The sequence below is a fragment of the Pteropus alecto genome, unplaced genomic scaffold (genome assembly GCF_000325575.1).
Source record: "Pteropus alecto unplaced genomic scaffold, ASM32557v1 scaffold50, whole genome shotgun sequence".
Classification (NCBI taxonomy): domain Eukaryota; kingdom Metazoa; phylum Chordata; class Mammalia; order Chiroptera; family Pteropodidae; genus Pteropus; species Pteropus alecto.
This window is the reverse complement of record NW_006431918.1, coordinates 3,106,967-3,122,294: the sequence shown is the minus strand read 5'-3', so window position 1 is coordinate 3,122,294 and position 15,328 is coordinate 3,106,967. Positions and strand designations below refer to the sequence as shown.

General features: G+C 36.2%; 1 long non-coding RNA gene across 2 annotated transcripts in view; it reads left to right on the top strand.

The window, feature by feature from the left end:
• The window catches only part of LOC112475085, a 100,019-nt gene that overhangs the window by 56,939 nt on the left and 27,752 nt on the right, over positions 1-15,328 (top strand). The gene's annotated exons all lie outside the window — the stretch shown is intronic.

Genomic DNA, 15,328 nt, shown 5'->3' with positions numbered 1-15,328 from the left:
CCTCCGAGATCAGATGAAATTAGGCATGTTCAGGGTGGCATGGCCGTAGTATAATATATTTTAAAATTTAAAATATATCCTTCGGCATATCCTTCAGTCATTGTGTGTGTATGTGTGTATGTTTTAAAGCAATTTCTTACTTCCTGGAAACACAAAATACATGCTTATGGTGTATATTTCCTGTACCAGCCCTAGACTCAGCCATTTCTCTAAGGAGCCCTGTTTCCCTTTTTTGGGGAACAATATTAGAAACTAAGATCTGGCACCAGACATGCTCATTGGTACCGAGGTGATTTTGCTTCTTGGCCCTCAGCTGACAAAGCAAGAGAATATATGGATGTATGCTAACCTGCGTATATATGCATATCTATAAATATTTATTTATAAGTTCACATATAAATATCTAGAAATAGAAATGTTTCTGTGTAACCATCTGTTATGTTAAGCTAAACATGCGTTCATGCTGATGTCCTCCCGCCCCGATTCGTTATCACTTGGACCCTTCTAGCCTCTTCCCGTGCTTATGTGTAATCTGGCACTTTAACAGTGAGAAATCTGGCTTCTGCCATCTGCCATCTGTTTATCTAATCACTTAATTTTAGTATACATGTGTAGTAATATCAGAATTATTAATCAGGACTTCTGTGGCAAACAACATTATCAACTAGATTATAGTGCTTCTGCGTAGTTTATTTCGGCTTTCATTTTACAGCCTCCACTTATTTTCAAAGTTACTTAGGTCAACACCTTTTCACCTCAATCCCTTCAAGTGAGGTTGTTTCATACATTTGTAGTACAGTTATACTGTTTCGTCACATTCTTGGTTCCATGGTGAGATTCTCCTAACGTTCTAAATGGTTTTTTAAAGATTTGCACGTTACGTTTCATTCTCCATGCTGTACGTGTCTGTGGGTTTTGACAAATACATAGTATCATGTATCCATTACTATAATATCATACAGAATAGTTTCAATGCCCTAAAAAACCCTCCGGTACTTAATCTATTTAACACTTCTTCCCAGACCCTTTGTCCCCAAACACTTTGCATGCTCTGATATATATTTTTTTATCTCTATAGTTTTACCTTTTCCAGTTTTTACGACTGAATAACATTCCATTGTTTGGGTGTACCGGTGTGTTTATCTGTCGAAGGAGAACTTGGTTGCTTCTGGTTTTTGAAAATTATGAGTAAAGCTGCTATAAATATTTGCATGCAAGCTTTTTTTTTCAGGATGTTTTTCTTTTTTATTTTCTATAATTTGAAAATGATATGCCTCTGTGTGGTCTTTTGGCGTTTATTCTGCTTGATGTTCTCCGAGTTTCCTGGATTTGTGTTTTGGTGTCTGACATTATTTGGGGGAAATTCTCATTCATTATTGTTTCGAATATTTCTTCGGTCCTTTTCCTCTTCTCCTTCTGGTGTTCTCATATGTGTATGTTGCGCCTTTTGTAGTTGTCCCACCATCTCTGTATCATCTGTTTTTATTCTTTCCAGTCTTTTTTCTCCTTGCTTTTCAGTTTCAAAGGTTTATATTGAGATACCCTCAAGCTCACAGTCTGTCCTCTGCTGTGTGCAGGAATAAACCCATGAGAGGCATTTTTAATTTCAGTCACAGTGTTTTTGATCTCTAGCATTTTTTTTTTTTGATTCTTCCTTAGGATTTCCATCTCCCTGCCTACATTGCCTGTCTGTTCTTGTATTCTGTCCATGTATCCATTAGAACTCTTAACATATTAATCATAGGTTTTAAAAAATCCTCTTATGATAATTCCTAAACCCCTGCTATGTCTCATTCTGAGGCTTCCTCTGTCTCTTCAAATTATGTTTTTTGCCTTTTAGTATGCCTTGTAATTTTTTCTTGCTAGCTGGACATGAACAAGGAACTTCTGTAATTGGCCCCTAGTAATGTGGTGGTAAGGTAGAGGTGGAGAGGGGAAGTATCCTATGATTAGCCCTGTGATTATGTCTCAGCCTCTTAGTAAGCCTGTGCCTCTGGACTACGAACTTCACAGATGTTTCTCCGTTTTTTCCCTCCCCTTAGATAAATGAGAATGGCTAGAGTGGGCTGGAGTTGGTATTGGGACATGTTGGGGCCATTTCAAACTATCTCTATAGTAGACACTTTTCTTTGTAGTCAAAACTTGTGACATTGCCCCACTGATATCTTGGATCACTCATACTCTGCACTGACTTAATCGCCACAGCTATTGTAAGAGCAGCAATATTAATACAGGACTGGCCTCTTGACCCTACCTGTGCACTATGATGATCCAATCAGACCTCTCTGAAATTAAGCTATTAAAATTTGGTCTTACTCTTGCTGGTCTTTTGAAATTTCTGCCCTATGGATTACAAAAGCAGAGAATGCCTGGCTGCAGAAATAGAAAGGAGGCTGGAGCTGACTGATACAAATGAGCAGTGGTGAAGATGGAGAAAGAGTCATGAAGATATTAGATTTCTGTTTTTCATTTTTCTCGAGTCCCGACGGCCACATCCATATCCTTAATATAACTCTTCTATTCTATGATAAAGTTTGCTTTAAAAAATGTATGCTACTCTGGTTTGGGTTTTCTCGTTAGCAAAAAGAGTTCTAATGTTTCCCAAGACCCAAGGTATTTACATGAATATTGTCTATATCATTACAAAGTGTTGTGTGCAATTTCCAGACCAGTTTTGTCTACGAGAAATAAAGTACTTGTTTTCCATACCTTCTATTTCCCATTTTCTGTGGCCTAGAATGTGGACATGATTGTCCTTGCCAGCTTTAACCTTATACATGAGTACGGCACTCTAAGAAATGGCAGAGCAAGAAGACAGAGGAAGTTGGGTCCTCATGTGACTTAATGGACTGTTCACCTACCTGTCAGGGACTGCTGTCTCTGTCCGGACTCTTACAAGAAAGAGAAGAAGTAAACTGCAGTCTTACTGGAGCCACTGTATTTTGCAAATTTTTTGTTTGAGCTTCTTAACTCGTTCCCTAACTAATATATCATATTTTCATGTTTTCGTATTTTAAATGCTTCACATAATCCTTTTATATTTCTATTTTCTCATTCTTACTTTTACTTTTCTCTTACTATTCTGAAGAAAAATTCTATTTAATTTTTCAAGTAGGTATATATTGGTAGTATGTTCCTTAAGCCATTTCATCATGTTATCTTATCTGGGTATAATATAATTGCCACATCTTTTCTTCTTCCCAAATTCTGAAGATAATTCTGATGTTTGATTCTTCCAAAGTAATCTATTTCTGCTTGAATTTTTATAAAATCTTATTTTGCAATTTAAATTTTAGTTTATATTTAATTTAACTTATTATATGTTAATTTTGCCTAGAATTTGATAAGCCTTTTTGATCTATAAATGTCTATGCTTTAATTTTTTTCCACTTCAGAGTATTTTAATTGTTTCTTTCGAATAAATCTGACAATTACTTCTGCTCCATTTCTTCTGATTTCTTTGTCAGTGGTGATAACTATTCAAGTATTGAATTTTCTCTTTTATTGCAGCTATCATGTTCTTAGAGAATTTCTCCAGATTGTCACTGGTCAAATTTTATGCAGTCTTAATTCTGTACTTTACATGCTCCAATGAATATTTTAATTATTATATATCTTATTGTGCTTTTTTGGAAGGATTCTTTGCATTTTTTTCTCTGACAATTCAATTTTTATCTTATGTCTTATCTCTTATTTCACTGAGTCCATGATTTCTCATCTTTCACCGAGATTAAAAAAACAAACAATATAAACTTTTATTTCTTAGATAACTATTATTTAGAGATAGACATTTCTATGTATTTTTAAAGCAATAGCTAAGTTCTATCTTATGTGTCTCAGAGGATTTTTATTTTAAAGGTCCCTTTTTACCCATTTCCTTCTGATTTCTCAAACTTGAATGAGGTATTATTTCTCTGGGCCTGGTATTTGTAAAGTAATGTGATAGTTTCACCCTTTGAATTTATGTATTATCCACACCTTTACTGCTAGAATTCCCCTATCAGCTCTTAACCTTACAACTAACTTCATGAGTACAATCTCTAGCACATACCTGGTATATAGCAGACATTCCTTTAGGATGGCTTTTTAGATAGAGTGAGGCATTTCTTCTGCTCTCCGGGTTTTATTCTTAAAGTATGAGGAAATAAATTTATTTCTGGAATTTTTAAAAAATAATTTGAAATTTGGATAATTTGTTATAGATATATGACCAGATAGTGTATGACCAGTATAACCTCTAGAGGTTATGCTTCGCTCTGATCTAATGGACCTTATTTACCACCAAAAAGTAAGCACCCCCACCTCTCCTGTACTAAGTACTGAGCACTAGAAGTTGTTGCTTCCTGCGTAGATGTAGAAAGAGAAGTAAAAGTGAGCATGGTGGGGGAAATCTGCAGTATTAAATAGTTGACTGGTATGTTATCCAATACATTTTTATAAAACTTAATCGCTGTATCAGAAGTCTTGTCAATGACTATTTTATAACCCATATAAGCTATAATTAGGGGTGGATAGTTCATAAATAATTGATTTTTACACGTTTCTATTGCTCTTATAACTCTCATCTCTTTATTTTTATGGGAAGATAAGGAAATATGTGTCAGTTTCAGCTAGTCAGCATCATCGTGACCTAAATGTTCCAATATTTCACCTCGATTTTGTTTTAAGCCTCTTTATGCTTTAGAGAGAATAGTTCTTATTTTTCGAACTAAACAAAAGATGAATAGATGTGAACTTCAAGCTCAAAATCATGCAGAACTGTCATTGGCATTCCCAAAGGTGCTTAATTGCCTGTGGGAAAGACTTGTTTTGTCTGAAAATCATCTGAATGTTCATGAAAATTCATAAAAGTCCATTTTGTGTCTCACTCTGGGTAGTGGGACTATTTCTTAGGCTTCCCAGAAGTAAGTAATCTATGGAAATGGTCACTTAGGGTGACTTTAAACAAATCTCTAAGGCATTATTAAAAATAGAAACTTGTGAAAAATACATACATTTCTAGCAGCTTAATGTAATTCCATTATCAAGATAGTATCCATTCTCTACCTCAAACTTTAAAATGCTTTCTGCACAAAAGCTCTAAGGGTATAACCTTTTACAAGCTTTTCAGAGTGTTCCCAGGAACTGAGAAGGTGTATTCGCCCTGGTTTTGGGTGCCACATACAGGTATACCTCATTTTATTGCACTTTATTCCTTTTTTTTTTTTACAAATTAAAGGTTTGTGGCAACCCTACATTAAGCGAGTCTATTGGCACCATTTTTCCAACAGGCTCATATGGTGGTTAGCATTTTTTAGCAATAAAATATTTTTTAATTATGGTATGTGCATTTTTTCTTTTAAAGACAATGCTGTTATTACTCATTTAATATATTGCAGTATAAGTAAAAATAACTTTATATGCACTGGGAAACCAAAAAATTCATGTGACTTGCCTCGTTGCAATATCTGCTTTATTGTGGTGGTCTGGAACCAAACCCACACTATCTCTGAGATATGCCTGTATTCATATTCTTCATCTAATCAGATTTAGTATTCAGCATTTTCAAATGTGAATTCCTTCTGTATCACTTTACGGAGCTCGCTTTTATTTTAAAAGGAAAGAGCAGAAGTTTCCTCATTGATCTGATTCCAGTTCTCTCCTCCTCCCCTTGATCTTTCATATTCTCACGGGCCCTGGTTCTGGAGGTGATGACTTGTCTTAATCTTTGGCTACTGCGTCTCCTCGACTTGATCTCTAGTTCTGAATTGGTGGTTTCTAACCTTGTCCAGTATCTGATCTCTGACTTTTGTCTAAGCTGTACCTTTGGTTATCTGAATTTGGTCCACTCTGAATTCTATGGTCTCAACGGCTGAAAGTCTTGGAATAACAAAACCATTGGTAAATTCATATTCAATGTGTATGTGTGTTTAGGGGTGTGTGTGTGTGTTTAGGTGTGTGTGTGTGTGTGTGTGTGTGTGTGTGTGTGTGATTATATTACAATTTAACAACATGTAGATATAAAACTCCCTAAATTGTGTCCAAAAAATAACTACCATTTAAATAAAAAAAACAAAAACAAAATATAGGAGAATTTTTCCATCATACCTTCCTTTCTGTGACTTCTAAAAACTCAATGACTTCTAAAAACTCATTAACTTCTTTAAAGACATCAATATTACAGAAATAGGAGCTTTTGCATTCCCAGCTGCCTGGGTTGTCCCAGGATCTAACCCAAAACCACACAGGTATGCATCTCCTTCTTTAAGTCAGGGATTATTAAAGAATATTTTAATATTGCCTGAGAAGTAATCCAGCTACCAAATCAAAAGTATCATTCGGTAAAGGGAGAGAGGGTAAGAAAGAAAGAGGATTGGATAAGCCTACTTCTCCCTTTGAAATAAGGGGGTTGCTAAGCTTAGATGGTGTCCAGAGACTCATCACGGCATTCTTTTTAGACAACTTACTAATATTTCCTATCCTCCTAACGACTTTCACCCTCCATGAAAAACATATGAGGACAAGACAATTTTATATATTTCCTTTATAAAATGTTGATAATGTATTCTAAGGAGCAAACGAGTAATGAAGGTGCAGGGGCACAGCGTTTAATAATTGGTGATGTACTATAATTATGTAATGTGATAAATATGGTTATATTAGCAGTCACAATATATAAATACATCAAAGTAACATATTGTACACCTTAAATTACACAATGTTACACATTTAACTTATTCAGATAAAAAAGAAAAAAAGAGAAAAATCAGTGACCTTCATCTTGCAATTGCAGTTGCATTTATTACAAATATGCAGTTGCATTTATTACAAATATGCAAGGGGAAAGGCCAAAATAGGGAGCCTTAACCCAGGGAAAAGGAACAGTGACTGGTGGCTAATGACATGTCTGTTATGAAAGGTAACTATCCCTGTGATTTTAACTTAAATATACATATATGATAATTTTTAAACTTTTTCTATATTTTGCTTTAAGTAAAATTTAAAATCTTTTTTTGTGTACGTTAAAAAACTTCTAATTTTTGCAGAAATATATTCTTTCCGGTTTCATGTTTGGAACTCTTTGGTGTTATATTTTTGATAAGTTAGCTACTTTCTATTGGATCAACTGTTATTTATTTGTTTATATTCCAAAATGATCAGTTTTGCTTTAAGATATTTTTCATTTTGTTTTTGCTTAGTTGATCCTTTTTCAGTACTCCTCCTCTCAGTTATTGTGAGTTTCTTCATTTGAATTGATTTATCATTGATCTTCCAACTTTATTACTGTCATTTACTATTAATGTAGCACCAGAGATGTACCTTGTGTTCTACATGGTTGTTAATTACAGATAAGATGGGTAACTGCTTGGGGTAGAACTTTCTACCTTACAATATGAACTTTTCATGGTATCTGCCTTACCCGAATAGCTATGAAAGTCCTTAACTAATGGAGGTAAAAAGCTTTCATGGAAGGTTGGTAGTATGATGAGGTCACAAAGTACCCATCGCATGCCGTGGTGATGAGAATGCCAAGTCTAGTATTTACTTACCAAAGAGAAGAAGTGATGTACCTTCTAACCCTTTATGTGTCAGTACGTGTTGATAGGCACACGAAAATATATTTATAATCTCATATATTTTCTCACCAAATAATAGGGTAGTTAAAAGAAAAATCATTATAGCTCAAAACCCTAGTGGCAGCTAGTAAAAGAAACATAATGTTCGATTTGCAGAAAGCTTCCAAGCTTGCTTCTGTGTACAGTAAAATGTTTTACTTAGCAAAGTAAATCAGTAAGGAGAAGGAAACATAACATGAGATAGAATACGTATGCCTAAAATTCTAAAGATGTTCATCACATACATCAGGACTGGAAAAAAACAAAAAGATCTAAATTTGCATTACTCTCTATAATTTGTTTGAAAAAAATTAATTCAATTTTTAGTGCCAGAATTGAATTAAGGTATTTATACATGGCTGCAGTCTCAGTATTTTTCGAAGAGAGCAAATAAAGTCACAACGTAAACCCACCACTTGTAAACGTTTGGCCAGCCTGTCACCACTTTGGCTGTGAATGCTCACCTTCTTTAAGCAGCTGAAGCCCTTGCGATTTTAAATCCAAGATTTAAAAAAAAAAAAAAAAAAAAAATCTTGGAATCCTTCCTACTGTGTAGACTTTCTTGATTCTTTTCTATTATCTTTGCCCAGTAACCTTATGGTTTGTTATTGTGCCCTTGGGCTTGTGGAGAGAGGAAGCCATTAAATCAAGGTGTAATCCTTATTTTGTTATGGAGGCTGGTCCAGCAATCAGCCCAAGTCTGAAAGATCACCACATTAGATACTAACTAATGATATTTTTTATTCTCTTCTCAAGATAATAGTTTTAAATTTAATATATTCAATTCATAGTTTAATTAGGGGCTGTGAATACACCATTGTGGAGTATAAATTAAACTCTGGTTTAATCATAACCTACTGTAACACATAGAGTAAGGGGTTGGACACATTAAGTGGCTTTAAGGAACAAGAAGAGACATGCAAAGAATCCTAAAATTCTATTAATTTAGGGAGTATTTTTCTTTTGGCAAAATTTTGAACTAATTCATTAATTTCCTAAATTCTAAGCCAACTCTGTTTAGCAATGCAGAGTTACAGTGAGTTTAGTTTAACATTCCACTCATAGCCTCTATTTTTATTCCTTGTTAAAATCAGTGTTTAAACAAATGCCTACCAAGTTCCTGTAGACTTTGTTTTCATGAAATTTCCAAGTTCTCATAATTTCTTAGCATGAAGACTTGCAGGGGATTCTGCAGAGGTCCACGGCCCCTTCTGGAGAAAATAGCCCTGTGCTCAAACTCTGCTGATGGGGAGTCCTAGGCAGCCTGCCTTTGACCCAGCTCTCTTCTGCTCTCCCCTTTATTCCCACCTGTGGTTTTTCACATGCACAGAGCCAAGATGGTTGGAACCGATGGGCATCTAACCAAAAGGCAGTGAAACAATAGGCTAGCAGAGGACTAGAGGATGGTTTCTTGCGGAAACTTTGGCCCATGCAAAGTCTACCTTATTCAGTTAGTTCTTGTTGTAGGTCACGTAAGTTTAAGAAGTTCAGAGGCAGCAGAGGGAGCCAAAGCTAAACAGCTATGGGCACAATGGAGCCAAAGTCACCTGTACACGGAAGCTATGAGAATAAAAGAAAGATATACAGAGGGTGCAGAGGTTGGGTAGTTGCAGAAGAAGAAAGAAGAACTGATGGAGGAGCTGTCGCATTAGTGATGGGGCGCCAAGGGGAGACCCAGATTCCTGATGCTCAGCTTCTCAGCGGCCTCATTCGCTGAACCACCTGCCAGTTCCAGGCTTGGAGAGGCCAGCTCTTCTCCAGTCCTGTTCTTCTTGAGGCCCTGCTAGATGTTTGGCTTTTCCTGGGTATCCCCAAGGTCAGCCATGGACACTTTTCTTCTTTCTTATGTTACTGATATGGCCACCTTCACCACCCTGTTACTGATATGGCTACTTCGCCACCCTGGGGTACAAAGGAGTTCATATTTATTTTATCTTTCAAATTAATACTGGCTTGAGCATTTATGTGCCCAAGTTACTGGAAAGTCCAATGCCTTAAATGAGGTTTTCAACTCTTCCATCAAATTAAAAACTACTCATAACTTTTATGGGCTTACTTAGTTTAAGGGATAGATTTCTATACTCATGAAGAAAGAGGAGGGAGGTCTTCTGATGACTTTGCTTCTGTCACTGCCACATGCTGCTGCTACAAATGGAAGGTCTTGCAATTTTCTATGTTGTTCAAATAATTGTGTAATGACATCATTGCAGGTTTAAGTACAGGGAGAGTATATTCTGGAGGTCTCTCCCCATAGTGTTAAGCCTATCTGTGGTCACATTAGTATTGTGACAAATACTAATGCTCTTCATACGAGGGTGGGGCATATGCTGAGGCTGCAGAGGTACTTCCAGGGAAGACATCTCATTTCCTCAGTGTGGTGTTTGCAAGGCTATCAAGTTTAACTCTTTAGTTCACACTCACATTATAATCAAAACAAGGGCACCTCTCCGGGGCTGGCTCAGCAAGAGAGTCAAGTCACAGCCACCTGCTCTACTGCAATTAGCTCTTTAACTGTGAACATTTGCTCCTGGCTCTCATCCAGCTCACCAGTCCAGATGCTTTTTGTTTTTCCCCTAATGGCAAAGTCCCTCTCTAAAACTACTGTAAGTCATTCTCATTGGTGGGACTATATTGATCAATTAGAAAGTTTTTGATAACAATAATCTCAAAAGAAATGAGGTCAAGATCTCAATATCTATGTTCCCAGGGGGGCTCTTTAATTTTTAACTCCTATGCGATTTTGCCTCTATAGAAAACAGCTTTCCACACCAGCGTGTATTAATAAGAGTGGCTTTCATCTGGTCATATAAATGTAGGCTGCACCTTTTTCTCAAGGCATGGGGTACCCACTTCCTTTGCATATGTACTACCAAGAAGTCCACTCCATACAGAAGATATGCTTCAAGTTTACGTGTTCATTAAAACAGAAATCCATGTACTGGATTCAAAATTCAAGAGGTACAAAAGTGTTTGTTTAAAAAAACAAGTCTCTTCCTCATCTCGTCCCCTTATCATCTAGTTCTCTTTTCCAGGGATATGCGTGTTCTTTGATGATACTGTATACATGTCTATATGTACATAAACATAAACACATGCTACCATCCTGTACATATACATAGTTCTGTATTTTGCTTTTTTCACTTTACAAGATCAGTTTCTTAACAGTACATACAAAAAGTTGCCTTACTCTTTCTAAAGGTGGCATATATTCATGGAGTATAATCTATTTAGTTATACATCTATTAATAAACATTTAAGTTATGGCCAATCTTGCTATTGTAAAAATGCCGTGATGTGTATATTTTACGTATGTGATTTAGCACATGTATAACATACATACAGGAAATATTTTCAGAAGTGTAATAGGTGCATTGAACCATGATTTTCAGCAATGATAAAGTTGGCAGGCAGACCAACCTAGTAGGCAGGACCCAGAGCTCTGGAGATGCTTTTGTGAGCAAAGGTTTGAACTCAGGCACTGAGAGAGTCTCAAATAGTGATAGCGTTGAAGCAGGTACAGTATTTGTGGGTAAAATAGATGAAGGTTTGATTTAGGAAATATTAATCAAATATATTTAGAGTGTAGACAACAGCAATTCAAACACACTCATATACTTTTAATTTTTAAGGCCTCTTTCCATTGCATATTTCTGATTCATGTATTCAATAAATATTATTATGTGTAATTTTTATGCACATTACTTCATTAGGCAACAGGAAGTTTAAACAATTAGATACAATCGCCCTTGACATTTGGAACTTACAAGTTCACCTGAGAATTGATGAGTCAAGAAAACATGTATGTGTGAAACCAAGAACATATTTGCAAGGATATGTATCAGCTTAAAGCATTACAAATTGCATTTATAAATGTGTAGAAGTCAGTGAGCTTTTAAAAGTGTAAAGTAGATTAAAGAGAAAATATTACTCTTTTTTACAAAAACATTTATCATTGTTGAAAGTTTAGGAAATAGATAAGCAAAAAAGCAGGGGAAAAACCTAATAGCACACCAGAGAGATTCATTTTGAGCACGTAGTTTTTCTTATCCTCTTTTTCTGACTCAAACTATACATTATACATACTGTTCGATAACCTTTTTTTTCACCTAACAGCGGACGAGGGTCATCTTTCCATGTCGTTACATGTTCACCTAAGACATTTGTGGTGTTTTAGGGACGCGTTGTGCTCATTTAACCAATTCCATATTGTTGAAATTTTGTGTGGTTTCTAAATGTTCAAGATGATAAACAATGGTGCTAAATCATCATGTGCATCTTTATTTTGTTGGGGTACATTGAGTAATTGGAATCGATTAATCAAGAGCCCTTTTTAAGGCCTTTAATGATTCTCTCTTCTCCCTCCCTCTTGTTTCTTTCCTCCTTTCTCTCATCAGTCTCTATAGAGAAACATTACTCCAGTTATACTCCCGCCACGGCCTCACTAACACTAGATATTTTTGTTTATAAACACCTATGCTAATTTATGTCAAAAAATAGTCCCTTTAATTTGAATTTGTCAAATCGCTGGTGAGATTAAACATCTCTTCACAAATATCTTCGCCTTGTATATTGCTAGGAGCAGCTTTTTGTGGGAAACAGTGTTTAAATCAAGTGTTAGAAGAAAAAATTGTGATTGTTTTCTGATCACTAAGCGCATTAAGAATTATTAGATTAATAAGTATTTCAAAGCCAATTTTGATTTGCACTTTTTAATCCCATTGACTTTTTTCTTCATTGCATAATCTCTATATATTGCAACATAATGGGCCTACAAGAATACCAAGAAGAAACATAGTTACAGGAAATTTGAGTTAGGATATTATTTACAGGACATTGGTGACAAAAATATAGCAACTTGGGTTTCAAGTATTAATTATTTTTACCTCGGCTCCTCCAACAACATCTCATAAATATAGCATAAAGTACAATTCCGATTGTTGATGTAGGCCCACTTGTTGATTTTTGCTTTTGTTGCTTATGCTTTTGATGTCATATCCAAAGAATCATTGCCAAGACCAATGTCAGGAGTTTTTTGGTTTCAGGTCTTACATTTATATCTTCTATTTATTTTAGTTAACTTTTGTGAACAGCGTAAGATAGGGGTCCAGTTTCATTCTTTTGCATATATTTGGCAGTTATAAATGTATAGATGATTTTAAAACCATTAGATTAGATTTTATCACCTTTGAAAGTTGGTAGATAGAAGAGGGAAGAGGTCTGAGGCCTGAGCCTTGAGTCACCACAATATTGATATGCTAGGGTGGACAAGAAGAAAAGTCAAAAAGGCCACCAGCAGGAGGAGAACCAAGGGGACCTGGCATCCCGGAAGCGTTGTGAAGAAAGTGTTCCAAATGGGGAGTGAACGATTGTTAAAAGCTGATGATAGACGAGATGAAGACTAAGAATTTGTCATTGCGTGTAACACTGTTGTGGCAATTGGCGACCTGACATAAACAGTTTCTATTAAGCAGTATAGGCAAAAACCTGTGTGAAGCTGGATAAAGAGAAAATGAAGTTCAGGACATAAAATTAAGTTTCTGAACAGTCGAATAGAGAAAAGAGGCAATAACTAAAGAAGAGAATGGAAACAAGGCCGGGTTTGTTTTTTAAAAAGATACTGTAATGTGATTGTGTGCTAATGTTAATAACCCAGGAAAGAGGAAAAATGATAACGGAAAAGAGGAAGGATAAATGCTAGAGTGATGTCTTTGAGTAGGTAAGAAGTGATTGAACCTAGAGATAAGAGGAAGGCTTAGACTTTGAGAAGAGCATGGGTTGTTCATTTCTAGCATCAAGAAGAGAGGCTGATATAAAAGCAGATATAGTGATGGGGGCTTGAGAATTTTCTCTTATGATTTTGTCTGTCTTTTCAGAGAAATAGGAAGCAAGATTATCAGCTGAGGGGGGATGGTGTTGAGATTTGAGGTCAGAGAAGGCATGGAATCATGGTCCGAGTGGGAGAGTGAATAGACAAGGAAGACAGACAGATTGCTGGGCAAGGGTCCTCTTGAGGTCAGATGTTTGGAGTAAGAGGAAGAAGAGTGAGAACTGTTTGCGTGTTTTTCTTCAGCTCCGTTCAGTTGTCCTGTTCGAGGATGGGGAGTTGGGCTTAATGACCACGGGGATTTAGCCAGGCGAGTATAATGGAAAGAGAGAGGACTAGTGAGTTGGGAGTTATGTGGAAAGGAGTGATTATAATTAAGAACTATGTTACTTAACGTGTGTAGCAGAGAAGTGAGGACATGATGGAGATGAGAGACAATGAAAGGTTATTGGGATCAATAAATTGTAGGCAAAGGATTGATGGACTACTAGAGGGTGGGAGGAGAAAATATCGGATGTTTTGGTTGAAGAGTGTTTGGAAGGAATGCAGATCTAAGTGCAGATCTGTTTCATCTAATCCACTTTGAATTCTGTGTCCTGGTCTTTTACATACATAACCCAGTCTGGGTACCCAACTGCCTTATGTTCAAATTCTCTTTATCATTTTCTCTGTTCTCTAAATTATCGCGCTCACAGCAGTAGGAAGTATTTTTCTGAAGTCATTTTGATCTTGTTACTTAAAGCCTTAGAAGACTACAATGATTCCAGCCCATTTTCAAATCAAATTTTAGTGTTCTTTCAAATAATATCCCCATAACTTCTTCATACTGTGGCTCTTTCTACTCCATTACATATATATATATATATATTTTTTTTTACTTTGTACATATAAAGACAGCATATTTCCCAGGAGTTCTCTAAATAAAAAAGGAATAGTTTTCTCCTTTTATTTCCTATCAATTGTATGGTTTCAAGAAAAGGGAAAAGCTTAGATCTGAAGTTTTTCTTTTGCTATTCTATGGCTCTTTGTAGTATCTTTTCATCATCTCTCCAGAGTAATTGCATCACAATCAAGAGACCTCGATCTCTAAATTTTGATTTAGTTCCTCCTGTGATACCTTATAGGCTCAAAGCGTAGAGTCAGGTTGTTTTTTATCCAAACATGTGGTAAGATTCAGCAACACAGTCTTCAAACAGGAAGTGGGCCTTTGTCCTTTTTGCTCCCTCTGGCAGTTGGTGCACCTGTGATTCCTTTTGATGTGTTATGGAGGATTTTCAGAGGGAACCCTAACACTTTGTTTGCTTTCATCACTGTGCATTGCTCCAGGCTCAGTGTTCCAACTGGCTGTCTTTCCTTTTAAAGGAACTTGTACTATGGCCTTAGGCTATTATTTTTTCTCTACCAATTGGTTATTCTGAGTGATTAGTTCTCATTCTCATTTGACTGACCTCTAGAACCTTGGGACTAATGGTGATTGGGTGATTTTTTAATATAATGAATCTTAAAGTGCTTTTTTAACTCATGTCCACTCCCTGTCACTTTTTTCAGGGCTTTCAGATAGACTGTTACTCTGTGTACAATGACAGCTTAAGGAATATTTTTCTGATGTTTCCGCAGAGGGATGCAGGCTCAACAAAGCTGAGCTCTGGTAGAAAATGGTTCCTTTGATATTTGGGTGATCCTTATGAAGCCTAATGTAGGAAGCAGCCATCAGTCACAGGGCTTAACTTCCTTTTTTCTTTTCGGTAAGTATGTAAGTTTCCTAGGGCCACCACAAGCACCACAAACAGTGTGGCTTAAACAACAGAAATGTATTCTCTAAGCTCTGGAGGCCAGAGTTCAAATGCAATATATTGTCAGGGCCCCACTCCCCCAGAAGTTGGTAGGGGAAGGTTCTTTCTTGCATCCT